The 11,301-nt window shown below is 40.1% G+C and overlaps 1 pseudogene; it reads left to right on the forward strand.

The window, feature by feature from the left end:
* Positions 1-1,326: 1,326 nt before the first annotated feature.
* On the forward strand, positions 1,327-6,164 carry LOC105056247 (uncharacterized; annotated as a pseudogene).
* The last annotated feature ends 5,137 nt before the right edge of the window (positions 6,165-11,301 follow it).

Genomic DNA, 11,301 nt, shown 5'->3' on the forward strand with positions numbered 1-11,301 from the left:
CTGTTCTTACGGCCCAAATGTTACTCTGCATGCAACAATTGTTTTTTTCACAAGCAGACCCAAAAGTTCCGTTTTTTTTTTTATACTAATCAGCTCAATTTAGGTAATACCTACTTTTTACCTGTTTATGATTACACAAGGCATATTGGTCGCACCTCATCTGTACTCAATAAGGCATTCATATACAAAATCTTTTATGTAAATGAAATCAGGTACGCTACATATGAACATATAGAAATTACATGAAAGACAGTGATATCATGGACTGAAGGATATATACCATTGGAAGTTGCTGAGTAAGGGCTCTACTACAGAAATACCTTGGAGAACCATGATTGGTAAGGATGTATCATACATCTGTACCATTGTTCGATCTGGATATAAAAAGTGAACAGCAATGGCAAAATGAGTACTAATTAAGGTAGCCATGGTAGAAAACAGCTGGTATATTCTATAACTTACCCTCAGAGAGTAGAGAACTTTCATTGAACAAGATACCTTTCCTGGCGTTGGGGTCCCACGAATTCAAACAAGGAGGATAACAAACTCTTTTGCCAAAAGATATACTCAAAAAGGAAATCCATGATCAGCAACTGAGTCAACCTGTTGCATTAGCCCATGGACATAGCTTCAAAGGTGATACACACATTAAGTGTTCACTTGTAATACCCAGGTAAACACAGTAAACTCTTCTCTTTTCTTTCTTGCATAATACCGGGGTGTCTCTTGCTGAAGAATTCTAAACTGTTCTCTCTCTCATTACTAGGTTACCAGTCCCCTCTTTATAAATGAGTGGATCTAATATTTTCTATTTCATGCAAGTGCCGCCTTCCACCTTCCATCTCACCAAGAAAAACAAGGTTTTCTCTACTAAAAACATATAACAGATGTTACATAAAATGGTAGGCATGAACATGTTTCAAACACATTTGAGAATCAGATTAAGGTCCACTTCCAGTATGATTTGTAGAGTTTTCTCCTCTTTAAGAAAAAAATATAAGATACGTGTCTTCCATGGTATTTTAACCTTTAATGGTGCTATCTCTATCATCTCAGATAGACAATCTCCTTAGGGGAAAAAATATGGTAGTCTGATTATTTGAGTGAAATACTAGTCCCTAGTGCCTATATTACCTGTTCTCGTAACTTCCTATATAGCCATGTTTACTGCAGAAGGCATAAGATGAAATTGGAGATCTGAGATCTGTTCAAGTTCACAATCCACCAGAGTGCACAAATAAGCCACTGGAAGATTGGAAGGAACATTCATATAAGTTGAAGAACAAGGGAGGTGAAACTCATTCAGTTGATTTGTGGAGCCCACAGATGACTGGGCAATCCACACCTTATAGAGCTGCCACAGCTACAAACGAAAGCAGCATTTTGTCTGAGAAAGCCAAGTCAGTTGCATGGGAAGAGTCTGAGGTTATGAATTCAAAGGATGAAGAGTGCGTAAGCAAGATTGATGATAACTTACCTGTCATGCCTGTACCAGCCAAAGATATCAGACAGGAAATAGAAGAAAAACATGAGAAGCGCCCTAAATGGGAAGAACGGATTCGTGAAAGCATTACTACAAATGCATGGGTAATAATATCCTTGAAGATGACGAGAGTATTTAAGAGTTTGGAAGAGCTTCTGTAGGAGTGTCCAAAGAACAGAGCCATGATGATACCACTGGAACAGGAATTATTAAGAGTGACTTAGCAGAGGGTCCATTTTCTGCTTCCCAAACCTTTGGGGAAGAAAAAACTAGCAACATAGCTTTTTTATCGGATGGTAATGAGCATAGCCATGAAGCAAAGGACATAAGCAGAAGTGTGACCCATACACTTTTAAGGAAGCCAAAGGTGTTGATGGAGCAACATCTGGAACAAGCATGCAATCTCAAGGTGGAGAGAGTGATGAACTAAATCAGGCTCATACATTTGTCTCCAACAGAGGACTTGAAAGCCTTGCCCCGGAGATAAATCAAGAAGAAGATATACCAAGAAGAGAGAGAGCTTCAGATGCATGCATTGGAACACCCTCCAACTGGTCTCTGTAAAACATGCATTAGCTGCTAGAGCTGAGAACATGACAGATCTAACCACAGAAGCAAAAGCAGTCAAAGTAATGGACAAAGAGGTCAGTTTATGACATGTAACAGAAAGTTTTTTCTTTGCATTTTCCTATTCTTTTGTTAATGATGTTTCTTCCATCATTAACAGCCAAGTTGTTGCTTTATCTGCTATGCAGGTTAAATAATCTGTATTGACATCTCATGAAAACTCTGAGACAACAACTGAAGCAAAATCCATCGAAACTGAGCTGAAGGATGATGGTTTAATGGTAAAAAGGGCCTCAGCTGAAGATAAGTACAAGAGGATGGCTGTCAGATGGGCTCAGAAGATCATATCTATAATGCCATGGAGGCTAGTGAAATAACAGAAATGGTTGCACTAGAGAACAAAAACAAAGAAGGGAAGGAAGACAGAGAAACCTTCCAGCCAATGAAACTGCAAAACCAAGAGGAAAGAAAAGAAATGCAAGCAGACTTGGAAATTCCTGAAGCAATTTAAACCAACAAGTGCAGCAAGGAGAGTTCAGAAGCAAAGGGCACTTCAGATAAAGGTTCAGCGAAGGACATTAGAGGATACAGAGCATGAAAACCCCTCGGTGTACTTAATGTTATGGAAGAGAGTGATTTTACTGACAGGGTTGTACCAGAAAACCAAAAAAAAAGAGCCAGAAGTTGAAAGAAGTTTACAGGTCAAGGAAATGGAAGATGAGAAACAAGAGCAAGAGAATGAAATACAACCAGTGGAGAAAATCTCGGAAGCAACTAATACCAACAAATGCAACAAGGAGAGTTCAGAAGAGAAGGAAACTTCGGAGAAGGGTGCAGAGAAACATAAAACAAATTATGTGGAAGTTGAAGATCTTCTGAATGTGGTTCGCCAGAAGATTGAAATAGCATATGGAACTGAAAACATCAATAGTGAAAGAGAAGAAAAAGTTGATCATGATAGCCTTGAAGAAAGCTTTCATAAAAAGGAAGACAACACACTTGAAGATACAGTAGTTGAACTGTATTGTATCAATCACAGGAATGAGCAAGTTTTTGATTTTGATGCTACTGAAGGTGTAATTCCACAAGAAAAGGCACATTTGTAGCTTCTGTAACCATTTTCCTTATAACTACTACCTATAGATTTACTGGACATTTAGGACATTGTCATTTTATGCCCATGACTTGCATCAAAGACTTTACTAACCTAATTTCTGAAGAGCAGATCTTAAAAGTAGTAAATTTGGGTGCAACAAAAGAGGAGGACCAAAAACAGATGGTTGACGATTCATCCATCAACAGTTATTTTGTAGAAGAAATCAAAGATGTAGAACCATCAGGATCTCACCTACAAATGGAGAGTGTGGAATCTGAGGCCGTTGATAAAACTGAGAAGAAATTCAAGAGCATTGGCTTAGAAGAGGAAGAACTAGAGAAAAATGAAAAGTTAGCTGTGAGTTCACAGACTGATACAAATGAAGTGATGCAGCTAGAAGTACCCTCACTCATGGTCTTCGGCAGACTGCTAGCAGCTGGCTTGAATGAGAAAATTGAAAAGAAGATCACAGCTGAGGAAGATGTTGATGCTCCTGATGTCACCCATGTAAGAGATCGACCTTCACACAAACAGATTCAATGAGATGAGAATGAAGCCAAGGAAGAGAAACCTGAAATGAAAAGGGAGCCTGAGAAAACTGGTACCATTGTGAACGAAATCCCAAATGATAAGATCAGTCCGAACCATCCATAACCTCAATCTATTTTACATTCTCTTTCCTTCTCTTCTCAATTTATTGTTTACAACTAACTAGAACCTGTTATTTTCTGTACAGGTTAAGGATCAGGTCTTATGGCAGCAGAACAAGACCTTGTGAAGATGGGATTGTCTGAGAAGACAGAAACCACATTACCAGTGGATAAAGAATGTTCACCCAAAGGATCCACTCAGATAGACACTAAGATGAAAGTTATGGCCTTATGGGTGTTGAATTTAAAGATAATTTTATATTTGATGCAGAAGACCAAACTGCAACAGAGAAGTTTGAGCACATTTCCACTGATTCATTATCAGTTGACAGGACATTTAATGCAACCAGTATGACCTTTAATACTACTGAGAAAGGTGAAGAGACCACGGACCAAGAAGACAGAGAGTTTAGAAGAAGCTCCAGAGCCGAATGAAAAGGTTGATGAGGAGAATGATTCTTCAGCCACATTCATAGAGGATACAGAAAACTCACAAAATTCACCTATCACACAAGCAACAGAAGCAAGCTCACCAGCAGAAGAGAAGGAAACAGAGTGGCAGGCCAAAGGGGCAGTTCATGAAGTTAGAGATTTTGATAATTCAGGAAATAAGGAAAACCAACGGACTAAACAAGATGATTTGCCTGTATCACATTTTTTGATGGACAGAATCTTGCAGGAAGAACGTGACAAGGTGGCGCAAGCCTGTGATGTCAAGCATGAAGATAAGCTACAAGAAAACATTCATGATGAGCAAAATGGTATCAACATCTTAAAAACAAGAAACAAATTCAGCCTCATTGTCTGCTGAACAGGCAAAAGATGACACAAGCATATCTGAAGGCAAAGTAGATGTAATAAACGTCAAAGGTAGTTTTAATTTGGTGCAAGAACAGAGGCATGATTTAAAGAATAACAAAGAAATTGCAATACTAAAGGATGATGAAAGCCCAAAGAGAAATCTTTATGACACATCTCTAGCAATCACAGTGGGTAAAGATGTGAATGATGAAGTTTCACATATATTGGCTAAAGAATCAACTAATATCATTTCAGACAATAGTAAGGAACTGGCATTAGAAGAAGAAGGCAGTCCAGAAAGTAAACTGGATGTTGATGAATTGAAAACATCAGATACTATGATCCCAATAGCTGCTCATGAAAAGATGACAGGAAGTAAAATTGAAAAGGATAATGAAAGCCTGAAGAGAAACAGCGTGATTTCAACTGTTATTAAGGCTTTTGAAGAAGATAGCTTCAAGATAGTGGGTGGAACAGAAAGTCAGGATGTTCCTAAGGATATTGCAGAGATTCACATAGATTCATATGCAACATTCCAGGAGCAAACTCTTTCAATCTTTGAACCAGTTCAAAATGCAAACGGTGAATTTCAGGATGAAGAAAATGTATTAATTCTCCAAGGCAATCAACAAACTAGCAAGTCATCTCTATCTTCTTGTGTTGAAGACAAAGCACTTGGAGAAGCTTTACAAACTCAGTCAAGAGGTATAAAACTTCAGATTGGAAAAGAGAATCAAGACAGAACTACAGAAGGCCAAATAGAAGATGTGAAAAATAACCTCAGGTCCTCAATGAAGAACTAGAAGTATCTGACTCAGATAAGATCCAGCAATCAGAGTCCACAGTCAAACCTGCCAATGAAACCGCTCAGGAAGGGGAAAGGTTCTTGGCAGAAAGAAGCCCAACAGTCAGTGTAGATGAATAGCAAACTAAAGAGAGAGCAGATGTCCATGTGGAGGAGGGAACTGATGAAGAGAAAGATGAAAAGGAAGAGGAAAATGAACATAAATCTGAGGAATCTGGCCATGATGCGGCAGTAGTTGTGGAAGCTAAGGCGGCAGATTTGAATCTAGCACCCAAGAAATCTCACACTATTTTATCAGGTGTTGGATCAAAGGTCAAAGATTCAATTGCGAAAGTGAAGAAGGCCATCACAGGTAAATATCCATGCTCAAGGACAGTGTCACCAAGATAATAAAGGTTGTAGGGAAACAAATTATGAGCATATGCTCTATATTATGCTGGTTTTCCTTTTAGCAAGCTTCTGTTGTAACTTCAGCAAGGAAGTGGAATTGTATGATCTCCACCATCCATTGAGCCCTGATGTGCACTAGTTTAAGTTGTGTGGCCTTTCACTGTAGAAAGGAAAAAGAATGGGCCTAGGCGGAACAGTTAGCGACTGGCAATCTTTTATTATGGATCATGTAGAGATGGAGTCTAGTGTGTCACTTGGAGGTGTGTGAATATGTATACTATGTTATTTGTTGCTATTGTCAAACCGTTTGAATATGATCAGTTTGCTAGCATGTTGCATAAATTTCCACTTCTTTTTGCATTAGAACAAATTCCAACTCCTCCTGCAATTATCCCTAAGAAGTAACCATTAAGTATGCAGGTCAAATTCAAAATCATCAAGAGGATCATCAGAATCTTTTGGGAAGTGAATAGCACAGAATCAAATTAAGCCTACACATCCCTTTAACTGGGATTATACAGCCTAAACATGGCTTAAAGAATTGCCTATTATGACTGCGCAGACTGCTAGATAAAAAAAAAGTGGCCCCATGCATGAGAATCCTACAGCTACAGGGTATGGGAGGTTTAGATATACACAGCCTTATCCCTGCATGCAGAAAGGCTATTTCCATGTTTTCAACCTAGGACACGCGGGTCACATTGGAGAAATCTTACTGTTGCACCAAGGCTCACACTCTGACTGATACAGCTCTATTACTGTTTTCCTCTAAGGTTACTCTAGCTCAACTCACTTCAATGCAATACCAGCTGGGTAATAACATGCTGATACTGGCATCACTTAGGATGGTACAAACTATAAACACACAATGCAAGGATGCAAACTCAGTTAGCTACTGAAGAGATTAGGTACCAGATCCATTACAGGCATGGAAAACCAACCAGAATGCTGTCAAGCTGCCAAGAAAGCATAAAGGTCCTTTACACCATAATCTGACAAAATCAATCATGGTCAACAAATGGCCCACTACTTGATACCTCAGTACACAGACAGCCAGTAATTTATGGGAAACAAGCACTTATGAAACTTGCTTGCCAGTTAGGGCAGCTTCAAAAAAATTGGGTGTACAGGACTCGATTTTGCCCCACATTACCTAATTCACTAAATCATATATGATCTCAGAAATGGTAATCGAACCAGTTTGCAAGGATCAGCAATACAAAATAACGAGCAAACTAGAAACTATACATAAAGGTTCATTTGATTAAGTCCTAAATATGATAAATCTCTCCCTCCTCCTATCTTCCTTTCAAAATGTTTCCGTACCATCTACCTCATAAGTCTTGATGAACTCAAACCATTTCAATGAAAAACTTAAACTAAAAAAGCAGTTCTACTAAAAACAAAAATAAAATTTCTCATCCTTTCATAAATGAACTCGGATCACTGAGAAAGGCAGACTTTGGAACTATTGTCCCACAGCTGAACGGGCAGGGTCATGAAAGAGAGAATCTCTTTCCCAGTTACCAAGAAGATCGAGCACAGTGAGAACTAATGAACTTCCGACACATCCAAAAAATATAACACCCAATGAAGAACCCATACCATGAAGAATCAGGAAGGCCATGAACAGCACATCAACATACATGTAGCAAGAAAGTGGTCTGCACAATATTTACGGGCATCATTTGGTGAATAAGATACAAGTCTTCTCTGCCACGATTTGCTCACGAAAAAAGAAGACATAAGACATGCAAGCTGCGTTTCTAATCCATAAATAAGCATCGAAGGTTAATATGTTACCTTGGACCGGGATCCGGACTTTTCGCTTCTTCATTGGCTACTCCATGAGTCTTGCCCTCTAAGGATTCTAAAACATAATAACAATTGAAAAAAATAAAAGAAAAACACACCATCCCTCCAACCTCTCTCGATTAGCAAAACCTAGCACGACCCGACAAGCCGTCAAAAATCCGACAACGCAATCTATCTGATGCCCCAAGAATCCCCGTGCCGAGGACGACGACGATGGCATCCCAGCCAACAACGCCAAATTCAAGTCCCGGCACAGCTACATCAGCATGCTTAAGGTCTCCCAGCGCGTCGACCACCCGCTTGCCGGGGATCGCTGCCTCCCCCTGGTCGACAACCGTGGTGATGTGTTCCAAATCCGACCTCCAATCGCATGTTGATATATGGTACTAAAAAAAAAAAGGGAAACAGTTTTTTTCTAATGAAAAAAAAAAAAGTTGGACAGATCTCCATTGGGCGACCCATCGCTTTCGACATACTTGTTACGTCACCAGATCTTTCTCCCTCATACGTTACATCTTATTCTCATACTTGTGCAGCGGAGAATCCTTCCACCGGGTAATTCTTATGACCTCCGCTCTATTTTTCTTATGTGTGTCCTTCAGGGTTTCAGATTGGATTTTGGCAGCAATAAATTGCAGCATCCACGGCATCTCCTTCCTCTTCAAGTACCTCATATCCTCTCTGCCGTCCTCTTGATCCTCCTTCTAGCCCCACTTGCCATTCTCGGCTCCATTGCTCAGCTCCACTCATCCTCCACCTACAATAAGAAGAACTCAAACCATCAGCGATCTCCGTCATGAGATTTTTTTTTTTTTTTTTGGTAGAAGTCACGAGAATTATTTAGGAAGTTAAACAGAAAGAACAAATGCACCAAAGCTTTATGAGAACTCGCGAGGATTTTTTTTTTTTGGATGAAAGATGGAGGCCGTTAAGGCCACCAGAGAGATTAATAAAAAGTGAGATTAATAAAAGTAAAACAAAGCAGAGGTTGCAGACTTAGATAGGTACATCTCTCAACAGAGTGGTAGAGAAGACTACGGGGAGATAAAAAGGGTACAACACAGCAAGAGAAGAGCAGAGCAGAGCGGGAGCAAAACAGTGGAAGTAGGTGTCAAACGAGGAGAAGGCTACTTGCTTTATCTTTGAACAGATGGCACCAAAATTTTTGAGTTGATTGAAGTTATTGAGGGCTAACCAATCTTTAAAGAGAGAAAGCATCCCATACAACCCCCTGCATCGAGAAGGTTCTTTTAGGAAGAGTCTGGAGTTACATTCCTTCCGGCATCTCTAAGCGATGGTATCATAGATTGTGCAGACTTCAAAAACTTCGACAGGGTCCAATCCATATACAAATACCTGAATGTCGACTAAGGGGAAAGAACACCCAAAGCCACGCACATAGAGTTCCAAACTGTGGAGAATAGGGGGCAGTGGAAGAAGAGGTGATCTACCATTTCTAATGAAGTGCCACATATGGCACAACCACCCAAGGTTTTGCCTAGCTTCTTTCCCATAGCATCCCTTATATTCAATTTATGTGTCCAATATAGCCATAAGGAACATCAGATTTTCAGAGGAATGGGTAGACTTCACATGGTGGACACAAACCTACAGACTATCCACGAGGAGTTGAGGAATTGATAGAAAGAGATGGTGGATAACTCGCCATTGCAAGAAGCCTTCCATACAAGCCGATCTTCCTCGCTGCAGAGCATGACAGAGTTCAAAAGACTGGAGATGTGATCAAATTGGGTGCATTCCTTAGAGGAAACATTTGAAGGCAATTTGAGATGCCAAGATCTTGATGTGTGTTTGAAGTAACTTGCCCCTGTGCCATTCTTGTTCCTACAGAGTTTGAAAAGATCAGGAAATAGAGTTTGGAGTGGGGCATCGGGGATCCAATTATCCTTCCAGAAGAGGGTGCGAAGATCATTACTACAATAGATGTGAGTGCAATGCCAACAAGCAGGTAAATTGCAGATTACATCTTGTCATAAGGAGGAGCACCGCTTAGGTGGTCTTTAAATATTACCAAGCCTGACTTTCTTGTGGAATGTCCACTGGATTTGCTACTTCCACAGACTGAGGTCATTTGAGAGTAGTCTCCACCCCCACTTAGCAAGAAGAGAGGCATTGAGTTGGTGGATGTCCTTGACCCCAAGGCCATCCTCTTTCTTCAAGTAGATAGTGCTCCAACTGACTCTACGGGATAAGCCGCTGGTAGAGGATGATCCAACCCAAAGGAATGACTGCCTATAAGAGTGGACCTTCTTTGCCATCCAAGTAGATAGCCTAAACAAAGACGTAAAATATAGAGGTAGCGAGGTAAGTACAGAGTTAACCAAGATGAGTCTACCTGCGAAGGAAAGGAGTTTGGATTTTTAAGTGGCAAGATGAGATTCAACTCTTGAGAGGAGAGCCTTCCAGTTTGTTCTTGATAACCTCCGACCACCTAATGGAAGCCCCAAGATAATTAAAAGGAAGGGGGGGAGGTGGAGCAGTTGAGCCAAGTAGCACACTCATTCAAGGAATCAGATCTAATTTGAGAGATATAACTCTTCTGATAGTTAATGGATAAGCCTGAGACCCATTCAAAGTAATACATAATGAGTTTTAGAGTGACAATATTTTTCTTGATAGGATGGGCGAAGATCAAAGTGTCGTCGGTATATTGAAGGATTTTTGTGCCATCAAAAAGTTAAAGATTTCTGAGCCCTTCAAAGACCCCTTCCAAGGAGGCCTTATTAAGCATCCGACATAGGGGGTTAATAGCTAAAATAAACAAAAAAGGGGACAAAGAATCGCCCTACTTGAGATCACGAGGATAGAAGATCCAATCTCCTAGTTGGTCATTCATGCACGCAGCCACTTTAGAAGAGCAAAGGACATTACGAAACCAACCAACCAATTTCTCAAGGAAACCACGTGAAGACAGAACTTTTATAATGTAAGCAGGGATAAGCCGATCAAAGACTTTTGAAAAATCTAATTTGCATATGAGACCACTTCCAAAAGATCACTTGGTGTGATGAATAATCTCACTAGCATAGAGATAGTTGTCAAGGATAGAATGCCCCTTAATATAAGCAATTTAAGCAGGGTCTATTAGGTTATTCATAAAAGGTTGCAACATGTTGGTGAGCACCTTGGTGAAAATTTTGATACAAAAGTGAACAAGGCTTATCGGCCCGTAATCAAAAGGTGCATTGGCCACTTCTTTCTTCGGGATAAAGGTGAGGGCAGCAAAGTTGATTCTGGCTAGGTCTGGATTCAAAGAGAACATTTGATTAAAGAAGAGCACAAGATCCTTATTTAAAGCTCGACGGGTGGGTTTTGTAATCAAGCTCCCTTCTACCTTTACACTTGAGGGCTAATCTCTATCCAATATGAGAAAATCTTTGCACACCTCAGTTACATTTTGGGAGGCCTATGCCCCAGAGAAACTGTCTACCTAAGACTATCCCTTGGCCCGTAGGTCCTCACATAAGATTAGAATTCTATCTCTTCTAGAGTAGTATCTCACTGATGGCTCAGAATTTATTCTGATCATAGAGAACAGGCCATTCTATAGGGTGATTCCAAAATTATGGAGGCTTGGTCCGATCAAGCTGTTGAGTATTGGAAACAAGCTATAGTGCTTACTCTAGGTAATTATAAGTGCTGAAAGAAGATTAAGGTGAAGCTCTCTGGTCCA

Source organism: Elaeis guineensis, chromosome 13 (assembly GCF_000442705.2).
Source record: "Elaeis guineensis isolate ETL-2024a chromosome 13, EG11, whole genome shotgun sequence".
Classification (NCBI taxonomy): domain Eukaryota; kingdom Viridiplantae; phylum Streptophyta; class Magnoliopsida; order Arecales; family Arecaceae; genus Elaeis; species Elaeis guineensis.